The sequence below is a fragment of the Carettochelys insculpta genome, chromosome 28, assembly GCF_033958435.1.
Source record: "Carettochelys insculpta isolate YL-2023 chromosome 28, ASM3395843v1, whole genome shotgun sequence".
In the NCBI taxonomy this organism is placed as follows: Eukaryota; Metazoa; Chordata; order Testudines; family Carettochelyidae; genus Carettochelys; species Carettochelys insculpta.
The window spans coordinates 6655735-6675207 of record NC_134164.1 but is presented as its reverse complement, the minus strand read 5'-3'; the positions used below and the strand labels follow the sequence as shown (position 1 = coordinate 6675207).

The 19473-nt window shown below is 49.4% G+C and overlaps 1 long non-coding RNA gene across 1 annotated transcript in view; it reads left to right on the top strand.

Annotated features, from left to right (window-relative positions):
• Positions 1 to 335: 335 nt before the first annotated feature.
• Positions 336 to 19473, top strand: part of LOC142002606 (uncharacterized) — a 98375-nt gene continuing 79237 nt past the window's right edge. Inside the window, exon 1 of the long non-coding RNA XR_012642692.1 lies at positions 336 to 404. This is a non-coding gene — a long non-coding RNA (uncharacterized LOC142002606). The remainder of the gene's footprint in view (positions 405 to 19473) is intronic.

The following is a 19473-nucleotide window of genomic DNA, read 5'->3' as shown; positions in this document are numbered from 1 at the left end:
CAAGGCATATTGTTTACCGCTGCCTGTGCTCTGGGCTGCCAAATTCTGCTGGTTTCCAACCACGTAGGTTTTTTTCCTACTCCCAGAGCACAGATGAAATTCAATATCAGATTTTTCTTAACATTCTTAACATCCTCCAAAAATGCTGGCGTAAGAAGGGGGCGCAGACAGAAAACAGCTTGAATTGTTCTCATTTTAAAGAACTTCCCCACCTCCCAAACTTGGGTATAAAACATTTGCAGGTTTACTGTGTATTATTGGTGTAAATGACATTTTTTTCTGAGAAAAGAATGGGTCGTTGTTTTTATAATGAATTATTGGTGTATTCATTTTCAGACTCGGAGAATGAGATCTGGGAGAAACGGACATCCCAGAAGCTTGGGTAGCTAACCAGAGGCAAGGAGGTAAGATTCCCGGCGATAGCTTAGAATTTAAAAGCCTAGCACAGATCACTGGGACGGGGATTAGGCCTCACATCCTAGCAATAGGCTGGGAGGTGGCTGGATGTTCCTTTTGTGACTAACTCCTCTGAGCAGTCCAAGCAAAGCTAAGCCACATTCTTGTGGTGTCCAGGGGTTCTGGGTTTATGAATTTCTCCCACTGGTTTCAGTCTTTGTTGCTTCCCCTGTAGCAAAAAGTTGTCATCAAGTATTCATCTCAAGGGCTGTGTCCAAAGTTCCCTCTAATTTTGTCCATCCATGGGCAGCATAAATTTTGTCATGTGCACGAAGACATGTGGATGTGCACCGCCAATAGAAACACATGGTGCCGCCTATGGGGGGCTGTGACAATTAGCTGGGCAGCACCGAAATATCTCCGGGGTGGCCACCCAAGTGCTCAGCCTAAGAGATGTAATGATGTGTAAAGCCAGCTGGGGGAGCTTCCACATTGGCTTTGCTGCCCTGGTGCAGGAGTGGGTCTGGCTGCTGCTTTGTTCTCAGTTTCTCAGCTGTCACGTGGAGGTTTTGCCCTAGACCAGATTCACTGCGAGCTAATTCACGAATTCAAGGTGCTTCCGGGGGTTTTGTGCTGTCCCTGCACCTGCACCTGCCTCCTTCCAATGGCTGTTACAAACTGCGGGAAACTTTTCTAGGCTGCACCACACCTCACACTGAGGTTCTGTTTGCAAAGGGTTAATGGATCGTTAACATAAGTTATAAGCATGTTACCAAGTGGAGAGGCGTGTGTTTGAGACGGTTATAAACACATCACTAGAAGGCATTTCAGATTGTTAAAAAAACTACCTGTGGGACTCAAGAACAAAGGATGAGTTGTTCACTAACACACCTGTTGATATTTTATTAGCCTTTTACAACCTCAGGATAAAGCGCGACGCAGAAGATTTAGGGATGAGGTACCTGCTGTTGCTGATGTCAAAGAATACATAAAGCCCCCACCTACTTTATGAAAACTGGCTTATGAATATGCATAACTGGAAGCTGCTTTATGCAAAACAGGTCATGTAACATTTCTTGTTTAAAGTCTCAGAGAGGTAGCTGTGTTAGTCTGTGTCTACAAAAGGAACAAGGAGTCCTATGACACCTTATAGACTAACAGATTTATTGGGGCAGAAGCTTTCATGGGTGGAAACCACCTTGAGAGATTAATGGATCTGATGAAGTGGTTTTTAGCTAAGAAAATGTATGTCCCGATAAATTGGTTTGTTTACAAGGTGCCATAGGAGGCCTCAACATTTTTAAAATTACAATCTGATAAATCTGTATATTCTGGTTTTGTGTCTGTATCACTTTTATGTGATATTAGGAATATGAAGTGTGAATCTGGTTTTAATTCTACATGTGCTCATGAGGGCCATCAGTGATACTTTAGGAGCGTAATGGCCCGGTACTCAAACTAATAACCTATACATGGCTTTGTTTCTCTTGGAAGCCCAAACTGTGATTGGTCCTAGGAAGATATGTGACTGTGCCACCTGATATCGAAATTCCTCACACTGAGGTGTGAGGGGAAAAACGGGCTAGGAGCGGGGAAGGAAAGAGGTGGGGCAGAGGACAGGAGTGAGTGATGGGCTGTGAAGGTCAGTGCATCGTCATATAGTATAAACATTCAGATTTAACAGACTTTCAGCATTAATGGACACCCCTTCCTCCCATTAGTCTGTTAAATTGATGGTTTACTGTAGATCAACTCTGGCCTGAGATAAGAACAATTATGAAGGGTAAGAATTTGCATGTAACAAGTTTCTTAGTATATTAGAATTAGCTGGCGTGTTTTGCTTATTTTAACTCAGTAACTTACTTTGATCTGTCTGTTTTCATTTGCAACCACTTAACTCGTACCTTTTATACTCCATAAAAATGTACTGGGTTTTCTCTCCAGCCCAGTGTAAATAATTGTCGCCTACAGGGAGAAGTCACTATGCACTGATAAAGGGGGCTGACCTTATGGGCTTTCCCTATGTAAAACTTTTGCACCGAGTAAGACAGGTTTATTTTGAGATTTTGGTCCCTTTGGGGGGTTGGATTTCTGGGTGTTGTCAAAGGCCCTTACAACTGAGTCCTCCTGGAGCTGAACTGGTTCAGTACATATGTTTGTCTGCAGAGAGGGTGGTAACCCCAATTCTGTGCCTTGGCTAGGATCTGGCCCAGCCGGATGGGGCAGTGGGGAGCCTGAGAGGGCAGGAAGGTTGGTGTTGTTAGCCTGATCAGCACACTGGGTGACAACGCCCAGGGGATTTCTATGATCCAACCCATCACAACCAGGTGACAGAGATATAACAAATTGCCACTTTGCCTCTTGGGTAGACAGGGCTGTGGGATAAGAAGCAGCCCCTTGCCAGCACTTCTCTGTGTCACACTCTTCTTGTAAATAGCCCCTCTGTCTTCCCATCCTCCTCCTCACCACAGCTTGAAAGACAGTAATGGAACTATTCACTGCTCCGTATGGGCTGTTATTGATGGCCCGTTGGCTGCTGAAATGGCATCTGCATGCTCACGCCACAGGGATTCAACTCTCTAATGAACAGTATGCTTGGTGAGCCAGGCTCTAAAAGATGCAGTAGAAATGTCAATGACATGCCAGCCAGAAGATGGACAGGGTAACCGTGACACCCGCATGCACTCAAAGAGCAGAGGAGAAAGGGTTAACACACGGGCGGGTGTCGTGATGGCCCAGGGGGCGTGGACGTCAGTGCAGACATGCACAGGGCTACTTGGTATCTGTGCATGTTGTGGGGTGGCAGATGAAGAGTAGGGGTACTTCCGTGGTACCTTGCCCCTCTGAGTGGAGATCCCTGCACCTCCTTCTCTGGCATACATACAGACTAGCAGATGCTTTGCTTGGGCCTGATCCAGAACCAATTTGAGATCTAACTTTTGTTCTTTCTTTGCAAAGGTGGAACAGAGGGGAAGCGAATAGCTAAGCGATTAGAGCCCCGGCTTTATAAACCAAGGATTGTGAGCTCAATCCTGGAGGGGGTCTTGCAAGGGTCTGGGGGGCGGGTTATACTATGCCAAAAGAAAAAAAAAATCAGCCAGGGATGGCGAGAGGTTCTGCCTTGAAGGCAGAGAACTGACTGGACTGATGACCTCCCAAGGTCCCTTCCAGTTGGATGATATTAACGAAGGGGCTGTGCATCCTCAGAAAGGTGGTTGTGTGATTGTCTGCCTTGCCTGGTTGAATGAGCTTCCTCTTCTCCAGGCTGGAAGAAAATCAGAGCCCAAGGCAAAGCAGGAGCCTGGCAAAAGCTTCCTGTCCCTCCATCCTCCTGGGGTTCAGATTTCAGTCAAGAACAGCCACTGGAGCAAAGTGACTTCTGTAAATGCCTGGCTGTGTTCAGTCAGGGTGAGATATGAGGGGTCCCATGTGTTTGCTCTGCTGAGGCAGGCTGTGTGAAGGCTCTTCTTGGGATCTGAATTTCTTTTTTAAGGTCTTTCTTCTAAGCAATTGGATTTCCCATCTCCCCCCTTTGGCAGCGTGTCCATGTGCTTCTCCCAGAGTGGTAAAACCCTTAACTCTGTGATACATGCAACATAACTCATGTGTCAGTCGGTGTCCAACCACTTTCCTTCACGGCTTTGTATTGTCTCCGTCCAAATTAAATTGTCAGCTCCTTAGAGTGGGAAGTATTCCACTTTTATGCATGGATGTTGAGGTTGTCGATGGAGCCTGCGGAATTTAGGCACCAAACTTCCATTGAAATTCAGTTAATAAATAAATAAGAACATTCAGGAGCATCTGGCAGCTCCACTGTCTAGATCTGCTCGCTGCATGATGGGCAGGCCCATGGCAGGGTTCAAACTGGGCCAATACACAGTGTGTTAGTGTACCTGGCACCTCTCGCAAGCTCCGTTCTAGTTCTCTAGGCGCTCAGCTTCCATTTAAAAATAAAACAGGATTTCTAGTTGTTATGGTTACCCAGAAAACCTTGGCAACATAAGACGCATGTCACTGAAGCACTGAAAGCTACCAGGCTCTTCAGAGAGCCTAAAACAATAGCTCTGAGAGCTCTGGACTGCTCCAGTCATCTCAATGGGTGTTAATTCTATTTTTTGGCATCTCAGCTAGGTGCATCTTGTTTTGTGGTTAGATCTTAGGAGTTGACCACTTCCTTCCTCCCAAGTCAATCCTGATGTGGCAGTTAGAGCATCAGTAGCCGATTAATCTAGACTAGCTCTTGTTGGTTACCTGCTACCAGTGGTGCTTCAGCCATTGGAGAATTTGAAAAAAGTCACCAGTGAAGGTGCAACCCAGCCTGCAGCCCCATGTCCTCTCTGTCGGTTCCTTATTGTTCTGGGAACAGAGAAGTAATGGGTGTCATGGCAAGATTTCTTCATCTACTTTGCCCCATTGCTTCACGGCACTTGTATGTCAGGTACTAGCTGCTGCAGGGAGGGATAGCTCTGTGGCTTGAGCATTAGCTGGCTAAGCCTGGGGTTGTGAGCTCAATCCTTGAGGAGGCCAGCTAGGGATTAGGGCAAATAGACATTAGGGATGGTGATTGGCCCTGCCACCAAATAAATAATTGGAGACATACATCTCCTAGAACTGGAAGGGACCTCATGAAGTCACCTAGTCCACTCCCCTGCCCTCTTGGCAGGGCCAATCACCATCCCAGCTCTCTATTTGCCCCAGTCCCTAAATGGGCCTCCTCAAGGATTGAGTTTACAACCCCAGGCTTAGCAGGCTAATGCTCAATCCACTGAGCTAGCCCTCCCTGCAGCAGCTGTTGCCTGAAGCAAAGGGAATGGGATAGAAAAGGATTGCAAAGAAAACTGCCGAAGAGGTTGTGGAATCTGTGCTGTTGGAGGTTTTTAAGGGCTGGTTAGACAAACACCGGTCAGGAGTGGTCTAGCTATTGCTTAGCTCTGCCTGGAGTCCAGGGGACAGGACTAGACAATTGTTTGTGCTCCCTGGTCTGAAGAAGCGGGTCTGTCCCACGAAAGCTCACCTAATAAATTATTTTGCTAGTCTTTAAAGTGCTACTTGGCTGCCTTTTGTTTTGATAGTATATGGACTAGCCTGGCTCCCTCTCTGTTACCAGTCCTACAGTTTTCCATTCCATGCGCATTTCTAGCCAGGGACTCAGGCAGCTGGGGCGCCTCTACTCGCCGAGGATATGTCTACGCTAGGCAAAGGAAGTCAACCGAAGATAAGTAATTGCAGCTACAGAAATTGTGTAGCTAAAACCAACATATCTGCGCTCAGCTAACTTGGCTGTCTGTACTGGGGAAGGTCAATGGGAGAGTTTCTCTCATTGATCTCCCTTACTCCTCACAGCTCGCGAGGAGAATAGGGGTCAAGGGTGACCCCTGAGAGGTGGAATTCCTGTGTCCACACTAGGTGTGTGAAACTGAACCTAGCGCAGAGGTTGCCTGAGTGATTTGCATTCCCTGAACAGGGAAAAGGCTGGAGTTATTTGTAGCCGTCGTGACTTTTGGCCACAGGCAGACTGGCCTCTGGGATGCCGGTTCGGACAGATAAGCTGTTCCTGAGGCCGTTTCCCACCAACATCCATCATGCTAGAAGACAAAGCCATTGGAGTTGATATCAGTGGCCTGTTTGACAAAGATACTGAATGCCCGGAAGTCCCATAGAAATCCATGGAAGCTGCAGGTGCTCATCTCTTTTATAACAGGCCAGGAGAGGAGAAGTGAACTATGGACAGATCCTTGTCCACTGTTGTGCCTCTGTCTCATTTCATCATAGAACACTAGAACTGGAAGGGACCTTGAGAGGTCATCAGGTCCAGTCCTCTACATTCATGGCAGGACCAAGCACCATCGAGATCAGGGGTCAGAAACTCTTCTTGGGTGGAGTGCCGGAATTTGGCCTTTTGACATCCATCTATGGTCCAAGTACCGGGGATACTTTTTAAAGTCGCTAAGGCTGCATCAACACCGCGAGAATTGTTTTGAAACAATTTACGCTGTACAAATTGTGTAAATTATTTCGAAACGCCTTTTTCCGAACACGATGCCATCCAAACAGCACCACATTTTGGAATATGGGGCTATTCCGAATGTTCTGTTACTACACACAAGACGAGGTGTACCGGGACAGCATGCCCGAAAGAGCAGCCACCATGTAGACGTAACCTAATAGTCCTACTTACAACAGCCTCATTAATAAATAAATGAAGAGGCAGAGCTTTGCTGTTTAGGTGGTGGCTGGTTACATTAGCTGGTCTTTTGTTAATCGACAGTCGTCGTGGCTTTGAGCAAGCTCCTGGCTGCATGGGGGAGGAGGGGCAGAGCTGAGCTCCCTCCTCACGTGCCAATGAAAATCAGTTCATGTGCCACTCTTGGTACCTGTGCTAGGAGTTGCTGGCCTCAACCTAGACCGTTCTTGATAGGTGTCTATCTAACCTGCTCTTAAATATCTCCCGCGATGGAGATTCCACAGCCTCCCTACGCATTTTAGTCCAGTGCTTAACCATCACCAGGTGGAGGGGAAAAGAGCAATGAGGAGCTGTATTCTTTCCTAGAGTGGAAGGACATTTGTGTAGCTCAGTCACTGAACCACATTGCAGTTAGAGGTGTGATTCCAGCTGGGACAGGGATGCTCATACGAGCTAGCGCAGCTAGGGGTAGCAAAGCAGATGCAGTGCCCTGCACTGTACAACACTGCCTGAACCCTTGGACATAATCCATTGCGAGGTCTTTGCCTCTATATCTTCACTTTCCTCTTTTCAGATGCTCTTGCTCAATTTGTGCTAGCCCAGATTTGCCTACCCCAGACACAAAAATGCCTAATGTGGTGTAGACATAACCTGAGAGTCAGGAAGCGTTGGTCTGACTCTGCCACAGACTTTCTATGTGACCTTGGGCAAGTCAGTTCACCTCTAGGTATCCTCGTTGCTCAGTTGAGAAATGAGGGATTTAATAGCTAGTGAGATAAATCCACAACTACTTAGGAGGCAGTCAGACACTCTTATGAGAGGGAGCGGGTAGATCTTTTTTTCTCGTCCCCTACACCAGGGTGCCCAACCCATGGCTCTCGAGCCACAAGTGGCTCTTTGAGCAATGAAATGTGGCTCCTGCTAAGAGCCATGCACCTGGAGTGCTCACTGCCACTCTGTGCACGTGCCCCGTGCTTGGAGGGAGAAGCGTGTGGTGGCAGCTCCGGTGAATTGCCGGCATTGGGTTAGCGCATGGGGGAAGATGCCTGGCTCTTGGAGAGGAGGGTGGGGAACTGGGTTAAAGCCGGGGGTCTGGGGGTGCCTGGCTCTGGGGGAGGGGAGGAGGATTGGGCTAGAGTGGGGAGCTGGGGGTCCCCGGCTCTGGGGGATGGGTGGTTGCATTGGGTTAGAGCAGAGGTGTTGGGGGGTGCCTACCTCTTGGGAAGCGGGAGGGCATTGAGCCCCGTATTATATATTTATTTTTATCTATCTATTAGAAAGATACTATGTGGCTCCTTGCATTCAGTCCATGGCTGTTTTAGCTCTTAGTCTCTTAACTGGCTGGCCAACTCTGCCCTACCCTTTGAGCAGGAAATGCCTCAGTGTTAAGCTTTTTATTCACTCATTATAGGTTCCAGGGGAGAATTAAAACAACACAGGTCCCATTAGGATGCAGGCAGGTTTGGGGGGAGGGGGGCGTCTATTGATCTGTGAGCTCTTGGGAAGAGAATGGAATCCTTGAGCATCATTAATATCCTGTCACTACAAAAGGAGGGTGAAACAAAGAAGGGGAGGAAGCCATGCTGAGAACGGATGGTTTTTCAGGCTCTCTTCAGCATTCTGGGAAGTTGGGCAGAACTGGAGGGACAGACCCCAATGGGATTTAGGCCCATAAAGCAGCCAGCCAAAGGGACTTAGGAGCCCAAGCTGCTTTTGAACATGCCATTAGGCACCTTTGAAAAGCTGGCCCAGAGTGACTGAGGGCTGGGTGCTCGCCTTGTCCTGGTGACCAACGTGCAACACCAGTGGCAATCTCGTGGCGGCAGCGTTGTCCCATCACCCCGGCCACCCCGACTCAGTAAAATCAGTAAAACTGCGTGTATGGCCACGTTTTGTCCAAGCCACAGCGTCACTCTTCTGTCCCAGAACAGCCATCCTGTGCTGGGGTCGGGGGGCACAGAAGCATGTGTGCCCCTGGGGAGCTGCCCCAAATAAGTGCCCCCCCACCATCCTTATACATCCCCCCCCATCCAAATCTCACCCCCTGCCTGCTTCTGCACCCCATTCCCTCCCAACCCTGCACACTCACCCCCAGCTCACCTCTCAGCAGCCCCCTCCCACTCTGAACCCCTCATTTTGGCCCCACCCCAGAGCCTGGGGGGGGCAAAAATCTACTAGCCCCAGGCCCTCAGAAGAGTTAACCTGAACCACAGTGCTCCCTCCCCGCACCCCTATGGGGGCAGTTGGGGGCCACATCAGTGAGGATTTTTTTTTACTTTCATTTCTTGATGCCCCCCCAGCTGATTTTTCTGTGGGTCAGTGGTCCCCAACTCAGAGAAGGTTCCCTACCTGTGACGTACAGGAGCTGGTAGTACCAGCAACGATCACTATAAGTTGAGCACTTGGGCAGCCACCCAGGAAAGATTCAGGTGCTTCCCAGCTGATTAACAGAGCGCCCAAAGCTGGCAGAAGGTGTTTCTATGGGTGGTGCACATCAGCACATGCCTTGGTGCACATAACAAAATTTATTCCATCCTTGGATGGAAAAAATATTCAAGGAACAACCAGTCCAGGCCATTTTTATTTGTTTTCATTAGTTCTTGTGGTTATGTGAGCAGTAGGAGAGCCTCTACTGTAGGAGGGAGTGGTTGACTGTTTTGTTCCCAAGCTGGTGGAGAGTCTTACAGGAGTATTCACCCTGTATGCCCCTAATGTCTTTTGGTGGCTGCGGGAACCCCTTGTGGGTTGCCCTCAGAGTTTTGTTTGGGGTGTCAAATGCCAGTGTCATTTTTGCATTGGTTTCTAGCTGTCAGTTTCAACACAGATTGATCATCTTGGAAAAGGAACTTGTTCAATATGTTTAATGCAAATATTTACTCAACCAAATTTTTTTTAAAAAAGTCACGCAAGGTGGCTTCAGATTGTGTGACAGCTTTGTATTAAAAGACGTTAAAATGAGCCTCGCTACCATCCACCAACTTGAGACGAGTGAATGGAAAGTGCCTAATATTAATGGCTTGGTTCAGTGCCAAAGACAACTTGTAAAATTTACAGACGTTTTCCATATACATGACTCTCAACTACCCTCCCCCTCATTTTGAAACACACCAGACTGTGCATTTATGGTACACACATGGTACTAAATATCAGATTAATATTAGTCACTCTCAAGTACTTCCAGATGCTGCAAACTCAACAGCTCTGACGGCTTCACATTAATTCCTCGCAGTGACAAGAACCAGAGGGAAAAAAAAGGTTAGAAAAAAATAAGAGAGGGATCAAAATTAAGCAGCTGCAACTGCAGAACTCAGGCCCGGCTTTTGGGCAATTTACTAACTGTTTGCACTTCTGGGTAATCTATTGTAGCAGATAAAGGCTGAGCACCCTGCTGTCTCTTGCGTTTTTGGCCTTCAGATTAAATTTCTCTTGGAACAAATGCAAAGCTTAGCGATATTAGAGATCACCCGCAGATATTTCAGCCAAGTTCTGTTTACTTAGAATGTATAATTAGATAAATAGGGGTCCGGTTCAGTCCCTGTGGATGCTGAGTTCTTTTCCTGAGAAACCAGCCAGCCCCTCTTTGTCATCAGCCCCACCTTGCTGCTCCGATTTCCACTGCACATTAGGATTCCGATCTGTGGCACCTTCTTTGTCCCTTTGCTTTAGTGGCTGGTGGGTTGGGGGACAGGTGTTTGGTTTTTTGTTGCTGAATTGAAATAACTCAGCTTTGGCCAAGCCTGCCTCGTCCCTTAGCAAGCATGGACTGACTTAGGGGCATGTGCGGATGTGCTCTACCAGTTGAAATACAGCACTTTGCTACTCAGCAGGATGGGGCATGAATCTCTCCTGAGCAGCTACCCAAGCACTCAGCTTACAGGGACCATTGTTTAGCACATCAGCATATCAGGGCTTCTCTGGCCTTTTTCTAAAGGGAACAGAATGGCAAGGCTACGGGAGAGCAGGAATTTCCCTGGGTGCTAAGGGCAGGAACTGGATGGGCTGGGGTGGTTAGCATCCAGCGTGGGCATACAGACACAAAAGATATTTTGGCTGGTGAAGCATCTGCCCTAAGCCAGGGAAGCAAAGTGACGGCCTGGGGTTTCGTCTGGCACCTGGAGTGCCTTCAGGCTGGGCATGTTTGTCAGGTTTGAATTCTCTGACTCCATCCTTGGGCCACATAGGGCTTGTCTTCACTATGCGGAAGATTGACCTGCTCAGGGTTGATCTTTCAGGGTTCGATTTCACACGCCTGGTTAGGGACACACAAAATCGAACTATCACAAGGAGTACGGGAGATCAGCGGGAGAATTTCTCCTGTCAACCCTCCCTCTGTGAGGACGGCCAGGTAAGTCGATTGCAGAGAAGTCCACTCTAGCGACTCAATTGCTGTAGCTAGCAGGGCACATCTACAATCAACTTCAACATCTGGTGTAGACCTGGCCATAGTCCCTGCATGGCTTTGTTATTGGAGAACAACTCTGACGCTGCTCCATTGCCCCGGTCTACTTTCTTACCAAGAATGAGTGGGGGCTGCACTGATGGATTTGTGTAATGCCTCCTCCCAGTTAGGCACCCTGGTCACGTACATATCACCAAAGAGCGGCTTCCCCCCAGGGAACCCAACGTCCATAAACAGTCTAGTTAATCACCGATTGACAGACAGCCCCTACCCTGCAAGATGTGGGGGCTGATTCGTGAGTGCCAACTAAGCATCTTGGCATGCAACCAGCTTTCTCCTAGGTGTTTGATTGGGCACTGTATTTACAGCCTCGCCACGAGTCTTAGGTTCCCTTGCAGAGAGGATTTCTTCTTCCCCAGATGAAGTTTTCTGGCGACATCATTCAGGTGGCCTTTGCTATCGAATACAAGCACGCTATGAATAGTAATGAGATGAATAACTAATGGGCTGTATATATCGTGTTTTGTCTCTGCAGCCGCACAGGTTGGCAGAGAAAAATCTGTCCGATGGGGAACAGGTTTGCAGCAGAGCTGTGGGGAAGAGGAACCAGGGTCTTTGCTATTCAGGAATTATTTGCCATGTGGTCCTATTACCACGTCCTGTTTCCTGCCATACCCGTGTGGGCCCATGGTCCTGTGTCATGGAGTGTGGGCGTCCCCAGGCCCTGCTCCCCATCCACAGGCAGACGTGGCTCTCACTTAGCAGGGAGAGCAGAAGGTTTATCAGGGGACAGGGACACAGTGGAGAACAGACCCATCAGCACAGGAACCAGAAACCGTCCGTACCGTCCATCTTGGGGAGAGGGGCCCAGAAGGGTCCCTGAGCCAGGCCCTGGCCCCGCTTCCTCCCTCTGCAGCCAGACCAGACTTCCCCACTGCACAGCCCAGTTCCAATTCAAACCAGCCAGGCCCCTGCTCCCTCCTTTATCCTGTTTCCCAGGGGCAGGAGGGGTGAAGGTGTCATCTGGTTTCCTAGGTTTCAAAGGGCACAAGGGATCATTGAGTACATGTGCAAAGTCATCCCACTGAAACGCCCACCACCAACTCTGCACTGATGCCGTGCCTAGGGAAACTGAGGCACACACCTGGCGTTACTACAGGACAGTAAGAAACACATGCAACACAACAAGGGGAATAAAATCCCCACAATCCCCACTTCATCCCATCCTGATCAATGTGCCTTCTAATTTCTCCCACCCACGGGAATAATAAATTTTGTTACATGCACCAAGGCCTGTGTGGATGTGCACCACCCATAGAAACACAGGCTGCTGGCTGTGGGCGCTTTGCTAATCAGCCGAGCGGCATCTGAATCTCTCCTGGGTGGCTGCTCGAGTGCTCAGCATTCAGGGAACTCCAGCTCCAACAGACCATTTCTTACTACGCTGCAGACCAGAGCAGCACTGGAGTCGAGCTCAGTACCCTGCCTCCAGCGGTGACCGACAGCCAATGCTTTGAAAGCAAGCAACCCTCTTACAAAGTCACGGGGTGCAGCAGAGAGAAGGGAGAGGGGGAACCCGCGTGACCTCGCCAGACACTGTGAACCATGAGGGCTGGAAGCTCTGCTACCTTTTTTGCACCTGCCTCTTGATTTCTGCGCAGCTACTGGCCCATGTTGTCCTCCTGTCTCCTTTTCAGTCGCTCTTACTCATTTCCCAGGCAAGAAATGCCACAAGTTCCCTGCACGCTGCTGAAAGACCCCTCAACCTGGCTTCAGGAAACAGCACCCTCTACCTAGGAAGCTAGCCAGCTTCCTGGAATGAGACAGCTCGTGTTTCCTATAAGCTGAGCATTTGGGTGGCCACCCAGGAGTGATTCAGGTGCTGCCCAGCTGATCAGCAGAGCACCCACAGCCAGCAGTGTGTATTTCTACTGGTGGTGCACATCCCACGTGCCTCGGTGCCCATAACAAAATTTATTCAGCACATGGATGGAAAAACTTAGAGGGAACACTGGGCAGCACCCAAAGCTGGGGCAGGGTAAAGAAGGAACCCATTCTAGTGAGTCCCTGCAAGCTCAGGCACCCACAGCCTAGTCAGTCACCCCATGCAACTCTCCATCCTGGAAGGGCACATAAGCTCCTGAGGGTGGCAGCCCGAAGGCAGGGTCAGTGAAGGTTCAGACTGGGTGAAGGAAATTACCTCCCTTGTCCCAAGCAAGAATTGGTTTGCTCAGTGCCCCGCACCTAGTGTGCCGTGGCACACTGGTGTGCCGTGAAACAGTGCCCAGTGTGCCTTGGAGCCCCGCACCAGGAGTGCCATATGCCTCTCTGTGCTCGCACCCCACCACTTGGTGGGAGAAGGGTGGAGCGGCAGTGGTGGCTCTGGGGCAGTAGGAGCTGTGGTGAGTGGCTGGCATTGAGTTAGAGCCGGGGGGCAGCTGGGAGTGCCTGGCTCTGGAGAAGGGGGAAGGCATTGAGTTAGGGTAATGGGGGGAGCCTGGGGCTGCCTGGCTTGTGGGGAGGGGATGGGGTTTTATATCTATAGGGTGTGCTGTAAAATTATAACGAGCGTGGACGTGTGCCATGAGGTGCTAAGGGTCGCTGAGCACTGGGTTGGACAATGCTGGTAAAACACACTGAGTTTCTGGGCGCTGGAAGGACCCACTCGAGGGGGACCAGGCTCTGAAGTAATCTCAGGCTGAGGTGGCCTTGCTCCCTGGGAGAAGCAGCCTGGGCTGAGGCCCTGACTGAGCCCCAGTCACATACGCCACTGATTTTTCCCACCTCCTCGTCGCCACTGTTTCTGCATTCGCACTTTGGGTGCCCGAAGGCGTCATTGTGAGAAAGCAGCACTGGAGAAAGGAGGTCACCGATTCCGGCGGCGAAACGCCATGAGAATGAGCCAGGCAGAGCCAATCGGTGATGGGTCTCTCCTGGCCTCTGGGGCTATTTTGGTTGGTGACAAAGGGTGGGTCTACACAAGCCCCCTCCTTTTGGAAGGGGCATGTTAATGAGGGAGTTCGGAAGATGCTGCCATGAATATGCAGTGCCTCTTTAGCATAATAGCAGCCCCAGCGATTCGAAAGTGCTGCCGTCTAGCCAAGCACCTTTCAAAAAAGACGCTCTGGACTTCAAAAGCCCCTTCTTCCGATCTGGTGTTAGGAAGAAGTGACTTTCAAAGACTGAGGGGGGGGTCCTTTTGAGAAGCCCCCGGCTACACAGGAGGCATGTGATTCGAAAGTGGGACTTTTGAACTGCCGCGGCTGCCACTGTGCTAATGAGGCGCTGCATATTCATGGGAGTGCCTCATTAGCATCTTCCAAACTCCCTCATTAACATGCCTCTTCCGAAAGGAGGGAGCTCGTGTAGACCCACCTAAAGGGAACTTGTAAGGATCTGTTTCTCACGCCTGAGGAGGTGGGCAACTGAGCAGGAGGATTGTCTGAGTTCCACCCTGGTGCAGTCGCTCTCAACCTTTTCACTAGTGCAGCCCCCCCAGACCATGCGAGGACCCCCAATTCTAGCTGCTACGTGCTCTTCATTACACGCGAAAGGAAATCACACCACAGATTCTCGGACAGCGATTAATAACATTATTGGGAGAGATTTAATTTAAAAACAACAAAAAGTAACTTTGCAATTTATTTAAAACTTACTTTCTATGATCATTTTTATTTTTTTCACTGACCCCCTGCAACACCCTCTCCATTGAACCCCAGCTTGGGAACCACTGTCCTAGACAGCTCCCTTGCAAGGCCTGGGATTTTTTGTCTGCCTCTCTGTACTGAGGTCTCTGAAATTTTATGGAAGGTCAACATTTCCAGACTGTTTACCCTTTGCCGGAGCCCCGAATGGATGTCTGGCTTGTCTGCTGCACTAAATAGCCAGTTTGCACAAGATGAGATAATGCCTTCACCCAAAGGAAATCAGATCATCCAACCAGTTAGCAAAGGGCAGAGCTAACTGCAGACCCTCCCAGCAGAACCCCTCCCTGTGCAAGGCATGGAGGAGCAAGTCCCCCATTGACACAAATCTTTGACTTGCTGAGAGATGGCGCCAGTGCCCAGTGAGAGAAGATGTCCCCCTCGAGGTCTTGGTCAAGAGAACTAAGCCCCTTGTACAAGCATAGCACTGGCAATCTGTAATGCACAAATAACAAGCAGTCCTGTGGCAGCTTAGAGACTAACACATTTATTAGGCCATGAGCTTTGGGGGGTCAAACCCACTTCCTCAGGTGGAAATGGAATGCAAAAACAGAATCCAGGGTGTATATAGTAGGGAGCCAGAGAGTCAGGGAGAGGAAGGAGGTTACCCGTCACTGGCAGGAGCAGTGAATGAAGTAAATTAAGTAGGATGTGTCTCATTTCTGCAGAGATCAAAAGTGGGGAAATTGCCCTTGTTCTGCATAAGCCAGTTAAGAGCTCTATTCAGGCCAAGGTTAAAGGCGTTAAGCTTGTAAATGAATTCCAAATGAGCTAACAACCAGGGTGCCCCCCACCCCCACATTCCAACAATCTGTCCCATCCATGAGTGGAATAATTTTCGTGTGAACCAACACGTGGGAATGTGCACCACCAGCAGAAACACAAAACCTAGCGGTGGGCACCTGAGTGCGTGGAGGGGCCACCCAGGAGGAAGTCAGATGCCAACAACCTGATTAGCATGGCGCCAAAAGTCGTCAGCCTGTGTTTCTCTGGGATGGTGCACATCCACACATGCCTCAGTGCATGTAACAAAATTCATTTCACACAGGATAGAAAAAAATAGAGGGAACCGTGCGGGCGACCAGCAGGCTTAGAGGGGCACCGTGCAGGTTCCGAGCCAGCTGAAGAATGTCCAGAGCATTCCAGACACTGCTAGAAGCGCAAGCTCCCTAGAATACCCAATGCCGCCTTGCTGGACTATGACATGTGGGCCAGAAGAAACCAGAAGCCGGTTCCAGCCCAGCTGTGCTCCTTGGTGCATGCCTGGAGAGAGATGCCCAGGTTCCCCTCGCTTCCCCCCCCACAGGAAACGGGGCTAACAAACCTGGAGCTGAGCAGGTGCCCTGCGTCCCCTTAGCACTCCAAATCCTTCACTGACCAGTTAGCTTCCTCCCTTTCTCCAAGCCATTCTGTCAGGGGTGGCTGACCAGTTAGAAATGAAGAGCCAAAATAGCTGTGGATAGAGCGCAAAGAGTCACGTATTATAAATTTGCTTTTAGGTAGCTGGATATTATCTATCTGTGGCTAGACGTACAAAATAAATGTATGATACATGGCTCAATGCCCTCCCCTGCTTCAGAACCAGGCACCCCCAGCCTCTCTGTTCTAACGCAGGCTCCTTCTCTTTCCGTCCCCCAGAGCCAGGCACCCCAGCCCATCTCCCCCACAACTCAATGCCCATTCTGCCTGGGACTCATGGGCACCACGGCCCCCGTGCAATTTTCCCACCAGGCACTAGGGTACGTGCGCAGAAGCCACATTTCATTGAGCAAAGACCTGCGTGCGGCTCGACAGCTGCAGGGTGGCCACCCCTGCATTATGAAAGCCCAGTTTAATACACAGTCAGCTTGATGAGCCAGGATCAAGTCTCCCTTTGGACAGGTCATTGGCAGGGCCTCTGATGTCAGGGCCCATTCGGTGTCATGAACTGAAACACTGTGTTATATGTGCATGGAGGATTGTCCGCCCTGTACAGTGGGACCGTGGCTCTGTGCTGGAATCTACCTGTGCAGCAAGGGCCTCGTGATCCTTCTGCATTTTGCTCACCTGGAAGAGGAGAAAATAATTTACTGACTCCTGTGGTTTGTTCATGTTTGCCCCACCGCTCCATTCCCTTTCCCCTTAGCCTCTCTGTTAGTCAATTTTACAGCTCCTAGAGCTTTAGTACAGGGCTACACTAGGAAGATGCGATTAATGATTAATAAAGGCTTTATATAGTTCTGATTAATAATTTAGGCCCGTTATGGTCAGTGCTGTTACACTAAATACCAGATCAATTAATAATGATGGAATTGCGCTGACAGGAAATTGACACTGTAACGTGCTAGCCTGTCTTGGAAGGTGCCCATTAATTAACACTTAAAAACGAAATTGGAATCATAATGGAGCTTTTATTAAGGTTCCTGCCACTCTTGCATACACTGATGAATTGCGTTTGATCAGCAAAGCAACCAGAAAGATAGTCAGGCAGTGGATGGTGGGAAGGGGTGTGTGTCACAGAGTGTGGGGGGTCACCAGGTCCTACCCCCCTCCTGCAGGCAGATGTGACTCTTTCAGCAGGGAGAACAGAAGGGGTATTAGACGAGAGGGACACAGCGTTGAACAGAAATCCTGATCTACCTCATCTGTTTTGCAAGATCCAGGAACCCAAAAAGGCCTGAACAGGGAACATTTCCAGCTCCCCAGCCCACCAAGTGACATTTGCAGGGAATGCATGGGGGGAAGGAGCCCTGGTGTGGTGTTGAAATGACACCGGACCGGATCCCAGGCTGCCCCTGCAAGTTGTCTCCTAGCCTGGGAGCAAAATGTCACTGTTGTCTTCCTCCTGGCCCCTTTCCCCAAGGGATATTAACAACATGGCAATGGCTCAGGGAGCTGCCGGGAGATCCTGCCCAGCCCTGGGTGGAAAGGGCACCTCGCACAGGGCCCATCCCCAGTCTCAGGACAGTATTTTGGGTGAGACCTACCAGCCAGCACTGCTTGGCACCTTCAGAGAAGCTGCCCTTGGCTGAGTGCCAGGCTTGTTCTCAGCTGGAGAGCCAGCAAGAATTTAGGTCTCTGTTCCAGCACAGCCAGGAGAGTCCAGGAACTTTTCACCCACACTGGCTGTCCTAGAGTTAACACCCCTCATTTAAGGCCCCAACACAGCTTGAATTCACAACCGCTAACTTACAGGCCCAAGGCTCTAACCACTCAGCTATTCCCTGAAGTGGCTAATGCCAGCCTCAAGCCGAGCTCCTGAGACACCATAAAAGAGAGATTTTTCCTACCTTTATGAAACCTGGGACTGGGGTTAACTTCACAGCAGATCCTGATTTGAAGCTGATGGTCCCAGAACTGGAGGTAATAGGGGCTTCGCAACAGTAAAACCTGAGTGAGTTGAGCTCTTATCCAAGCTGAGCATTTTGAGTCTGCCAACAATTTTTAGAGTCTTAAACATCACATGAGCATCATATAACTAGTCCATTCATTACTAATGTGTGCTCATCTCTATGATTAAGGTCCAGGATAAGACTCCAGCAGGGTGTCCTCTAATTATTTCCATCAGCGGGGCAGCACCTCAATCTCTCCTGGTAGATTAGCAGAGCACCCACAGCCATCCACAGCGCATAACGTGTCTTTCTACTGGTGGTGCACATCCACACATGCCTTGGTGCACATAAAATTTATTCTGCCGGCAGATGGAAATAATTAGAGGACACCCTGCTGGAGTCTCCAGGAATTAAAGATTAATCTTTAGTTAAACATTATATCATGTGATGAAACCTCCAGGGAAACAGTCAACCAAAACTGGCAACCCAATGCGGTGTTCTGATTGGATAAATAACTTGCCAGGCTTTGGGGCCCATATTTAAGCCTTACCCAATTAATTGGCAGTTTTGCTGGGCACAGGATGAGCAGAATTTACCTGCTTCTCTGTGGGTAAGTGACAGTTCTAAGCCACTCCAGAGCTTTGTATTCACCTTTTAGACGTAAGCCAAAAAATGCTGCCCTACAAATGATCAAGCGCGCAGGCCCCTTCAAATACAGCACATAACTACTGTGGAATGAGCTTATTCATTAACTGCACGTCAGTCTGACGTCAAAGAACTCGTTACACTTATTATTTCTTTCGCCCATCTTCCAGCAGCGTTAAAAATGGGTAACGTAGCCACAAGAGGAGGAAATAAACTTCCTTTAATCAGGGCTACATTGTCTTTAAAACAGCTCCTTTCCAAGGACAACAGGGACAGTAAAAACTCATCTGAGATGATCGTTCCAGTCTGGTACTGTGTCTTAAACCATTTCCAAAGCTGTGTTTGGCAGGTGCAGCTCAAAGGCTGGCAGATGTAAATAGAGTAACGTGATGATACAATGCTGGGAGAAAGGAGGGTTATGTTCACATGAGACTTGGAGGAACAGAGTCTGTGCCGTTAAGAGTGCAGCATTGACTGCGGCTGAAGAAGCTGCATCTGGGATGCACAAGATGAAAGCCTGGCCCCCATTGAAATCTGACCTCTGCGGGGTCAAGATTTCACCCGTAGACACACAAGGAGGTTGTGGTTCTGGGGCGAGGGGGAAAGCAGAGTAGGAAGGGTTGACAGCTGCATTGTGAAGCAGTGACAGCAGGAATGTGCCAGCTAAATCAGCCATTGTTTCCGGCTGAGCTTTACAATGTGCCATTTCCATTCTCCTAATTCAGGCAGTGTTTGGCAAAATCACCGCCTGTCTCTCAAGGAAGAAGGAAACTTTTTTCCCCCTTAATCGCATGGCCTGTTCAGAGCACGTTCCAAACATTAACCGTTAGCTCG